This window comes from Babylonia areolata, chromosome 23 (genome assembly GCF_041734735.1).
Source record: "Babylonia areolata isolate BAREFJ2019XMU chromosome 23, ASM4173473v1, whole genome shotgun sequence".
NCBI classification, from domain to species: Eukaryota; Metazoa; Mollusca; class Gastropoda; order Neogastropoda; family Buccinidae; genus Babylonia; species Babylonia areolata.
Window position 1 is genome coordinate 24,271,890 of NC_134898.1, and position 5,000 is coordinate 24,276,889.

The window sequence follows — 5,000 nt, forward strand, 5'->3', positions numbered from 1 at the left end:
CATGTAATATGCAGCCTCTGTTCAAACGTGTGTGTGTGTGTGTGTGTGTGTGTGTGTGTGTGAGAGAGAGAGTTTGTGTGTGTGTGTGTGTGTGTGTGTGTGTGTGTGTGTGTGTGCGTGCGTGCATGTGTGTGTGTGTGTGTGTGTGTGTGTGTGTGTGTGTGTGTGTGTGTGTGCAGTGCGTGCATGTGTGAGTATGCACAAGTTTCTATATTGATATGCACTTGTATGTATCCTAATTTTTTACTGTATCTGTGCTTGTGTATGATTTTCGATTTATGTTCGTACCTTATTACGTACCATCCCCCACGCACCCACCCCCCAAATATTCCTTGTGACCTCGATACTACTTGGTAATAAAGACACATTGTATTTCTATTCTATTCCATTATCATGAGGTGGCGGCCTCTCACTGGGTAGAACTGAGGCGCAGTGCGGAACGATGCTGCTTATGTTGCATGGATAGCTTAACACTGGGGGGTGGGGGGTGGGTTGGGGGGGGGAGTGAGGGTGGGGGGGGGGGTGGCGGGAGGGGGGGGAGGGCAGTCCTATAAAAGCGACACGCAGAATCGTCATCGGAGATGAAACTCGGATTTATCGGTTAAACGAAAGAACACAACAACAGTCCTCTGTTTGGGCGTTTTGGGGTTGGTCGTGTTTTTTTTTCTTTTTTTGTTTTGTTTTGTTTTTTGTTTTGTCCCCGACCCCCACCCCTCTCCCCTCTTCCCTCCTTCCTCCCCCCATCCCCGGTTCCTGCCCCCCCCCCCACCCCCCCACCCCCGCCCCCCTCCGGTCCAGGAGGACAAAGAGTGCTTGGGAAACAATGGGTCACTTCTTTGTCAAATCCAAACAAGCCATAATTCTATTATCACTTTTGGAAAAAAAAAAAAAAAAATCCCACAAGGAAAAGTCACGTCAAACTGGTATGCAACACTAGCAGCTGTCTAGTATTCCTGTTGTTACAAGCGCTGTTCAAACGTATAGACTACAACTGTTCACTGACGCCATGGCACAGCGTCATCACAATGTACACGGTTCCTTCATTAAAAAAAAAAAAAAAAAAAAAAAAATCCATATAGGAACTGTGGCCATCATCCACAGTTTGTACTGCTCTTGGAATATTTGCCGTTTTCTTTGCGTACTGTTGCATGTAACTTCTTCCTCTGGCTTTCCATGACAACAACAACAACAATAACAACAACAAAACAAACAAACAAAAACTCTGGATGCTGAGCGTATTTCCCATGACCCCCCTTCCCCCGCCCCCACACCCCACCTTCAATCGGAACGCTAGCCAGCATCCCCCCTCCCTTAGATCTTCACTCCTCTTTTCACAGCCAGGGATTTTTTTATTTATCTTTTTTTTTTTATCTTTTCTTTTTTGCTTTTTTCCCGATCGCATTCAGCGAAGCAAACTAATTTAAGAATTCAGATTTCGTACAAACCAACAGAAAGGAACCAACTGTAAGAAGAAATCGTCAGTGCATGCATGGACCACTGCAGTATAGCATATAGAGCAGCCATTAACAATTGCCTGTAAGTTGTTGCCTCCCACCGCTGATCTCTTTCACTTCAGAACGCCAGACGGACCTCCCACCCGGACAGACAACCAGGACTCACTCCCGCGAACAACACAACCTTCACAGAACCAAACCCAAGCCCTGAACAACCTGACCATAAGGGCTTTGGTCAGTAGGTCGTTAAACTCAGATTATGGGAGTGTGTTTCCGAAGGCCTGAACCACTGGTTAAAAAATAGGTGGATAGCGTATGCCTTCTTTGAGCCCCTTTGCTAACTGAAGCCAGAGGAAGTGTTCAATCAGCCATTCTTCTACTCTTGTTAGTGTAGCTGAAAATGTTAAAAATCCTTTCGTCAGAACAGCGATTCCACGACGAAATTTCATCCTTTCGGTGAACTGAGAAAACAACAGGAAATGGAGACGCTCATACGAACGCGGTTCTCGCTAAAAAAAATAAAATAAAAAATAAAAAATAAATAAATAAAAAATCGAGTAACCGCCACGAAAATCAGACGACAGTGGGTCTGCAAACCCTCCCTAATTACCTGATCACGTCACTCGGCGAACAGTGGGTTCAAATCCCTCTCTCGCCCTTTCTCCCAAGTTTGACTGGAAAATCACACAGAGCGTCCAGTCATTCCGATAAACCGAGGTCCCTTTTGCAGCACGCACTTGGCGCACTGAAAAAGTACCTAGCCAGCGAGAGTGTTGTCCTCTGGCAAAGTTCTGAGGCAGAAATCCACTCTGACAGGAAAATTATAGGCCTGACTCAGCGCGTTGGGTTATGCTGCTAGCACATGTGGTGTAGCATATGTGGATTTGTTCGAACACTGTGACGCCTCCTTGAGAAACTGAAACTGAAACCGAAGTCCGTTGATGTGAATCACAATCGCCTATTTTTGTTTTCCCTCTTTTATCATGAGGTCGTATTAGATAAACGTGGTTCTGTGTTCGTGGGCTTTCAGCTCACATGTTAACTCATCCAGAGCTACGAGTGGTTTTTACGAGCGTCAGATTTATCTACCTCACCATCTATAGGCAGCCACGCTCCGTTTTCGGGAGTTACGCATGCTGGCCATGCATATTCATGTTTCCAGCTCTAATCCTTCGAACGTTGATACGATTGACGAGATCTTTGACGTCCGTAATGTGACCAGCATGCAAACGTACACACGAAGGATGTCAATCAAGGTATGAGCATGTTTGTGTTTGCGTTTTTGTTTTACCTGGAAGGTATGGGAGGTCTCTTCATCTGACTCACCGTGCAAGCACTGAGATTCGAACCATGGACGTCAGAAATCCCTGCAGTGGAAACAGTTCTCAAGCGCTTCGGTTATCGCGCCTGTTGTGAGTCAGACCTACAGTCATATATGATTCTTACTCTTCGATTGAAAATCGTAATAACTTTGCCAACACCAGTCCTTTTTGTTTTGTTTATTATTCTATTCATTTTTTCTTTTTTTTCTTTTTTTTTTACTGCAGTACGCATAGTAATGTTTTCGAGAACCCGATAAAACTCTCGTCTTTTGCCAGAAGACAACACTGTTTTTGCCATGGCTGGTTCTTGTTCGGTGCACCAAGTGGGTGCCGCACACGGGACCTCGGGTTTAGCGTCTCACCCGAATGACAAAACGCTCATTTCGATTTCTCGGTCAAACTTGGGAGAAAGGGCGAGAGCGGTAATCGAACCCAGACCCTCGATCGCGGACTCAGTATTGGCAGATAAACGTCTTAACCTTCCTCCTTTAAAAGTTTAAGTGGCCCACATGGGGATCAAACCCACGACCTCCGCGTTATCAGCACGGGCGCTCTAACCAACTGAGGTAACGGGCAAGCTCAACAAGGACATCAATATGAAGTGGGATGACAAAAAAGGGGAGAGAGAGAGAGAGAGAGAGAGAGAGAGAGAAGAAGAAGAAGAAGAAGTGAGGGGTTCGGGACAGAAGTGGTTTTCTATAAATGCAGTTGTTGTTTTTCCCTGAAGCGAATTATTGTCGTGACAGGAGACCAACAATACAATTCGACTCGATACATTACGACATAAAATACACTGTATTTTAATACAATACGCAGCACAAAAAGGCTTTGCTATTAGTTACAGTTCTAATCATTGTGTATGCAATGCAATATAATGATAAGTAAAATTGCATAAAGCAGAGAGCAAGTGAGCGAGCGAGCGAACGAGCGAGCGAGCGAGAAAGAGAGAGAGACATTGACATAGACATTGTTTTATTGCCATTGACAATACTATCCTTTGGCAAGGGGGACAATGTATGAACAAAAGAATAACGGCGGTTTACAGAGAAATTAACACTTTGCTAAGAGAGAGAGAGAGAGAGAGAGAGAGAGAGAGCGGAACAGAACGGATTATTTATATATAGGCCTCAGCTCCAAGTGAAGGGGTTAACATGAACATAATACAACTCAATCAGACAAAATAAGTACTGTAAAGAAGCATGAATACAGAGAGAGAGAGAGGTGGGGGGGAGATACATATATTTCGCAACGAAGACTTTAACGAATGAAGCAACGAACGAATGAATGAATAGATAAATAAATAAATAAATAAATAAGAAAATAAATAAATAAATAAATAAATATATAAATGAGTAAATAAATAGATTGGAAAACATACCCCGACCCTCACCCCCCCCCCCCCCCCCCCACCCCCACCCCCCCTCACAAAGACAATAACTCGTCAGCATCTTGTGAAAACATGTCAAGAGTTTTGCACTGGGTGATTGGGACGAAAGATTAAGAAGTGGAAAGTGTGAAGAACACTGCACTGGTGACGTTATCTCGGCGATCGATACCTATAATGGAAGTCAAACATACATTTTTTTCCTCATTCAAACCCACGCTGTCCTGCTATATGGGCCTATTGGTTTTCTCTCCAGCGATGGAGTGCACGACTACACACATCTAGATACGGGATCTCCTCAGCAACTCTCTGCTTGCTCCCCCAACTCACCCACCACCTCTTCCAGGCAACTCCTGGTTTTTGGAGTCTCTCTCCCAGCACCCCGCCCTCTTTCCACGGCTGTTTGCTAACGAGAAAACCTCCTCGCCAATCACGTGAAGGCGGCTGCCCGCGAGCTCCGCCTTGATTGACACGCTCTGGGTTTTGACCACGCCCTCCCTCTCTCGTGCCCGCGCGCTCCTCATTGTCATGCGCTGCTGGCGTGTCATTGTAGTGTTCGATGGTGAGAATTGACGGAAAAGGAGGACAAGTGTTTTCGTCGGTTGTCGGGCGGGCGGTGCTGCAAGTCAGGGAATCATTCAGCGTTGTAGCGGATGTTTTCTTGTGCGGCCAAGCGTGCCGTGTTTTGGCCAGGAGAAGTGAGATGTGTGTCTTGTTTAGATAGACCACCTCTTGACTTGCCACCCCGGTGACTTCACTGGTGCCCAGCACAGCGTGCAAAATCGGGTGTTGCGTGTCAATGTACTTGACTGAAGCAAACCGAGGAGGCTTTTTTTGCGG

The 5,000-nt window shown here is 45.7% G+C and overlaps 1 protein-coding gene across 1 annotated transcript in view; it reads left to right on the forward strand.

Moving 5' to 3' along the window:
• Window positions 1-4,729: 4,729 nt before the first annotated feature.
• LOC143297925 (uncharacterized) overlaps window positions 4,730-5,000 on the forward strand; it is a 114,832-nt gene continuing 114,561 nt past the window's right edge. Inside the window, exon 1 of the mRNA XM_076610510.1 lies at window positions 4,730-5,000. This exon is cut by the window's right edge and continues 1,176 nt beyond it. The gene's annotated coding sequence lies outside the window, so the exon portion shown is untranslated.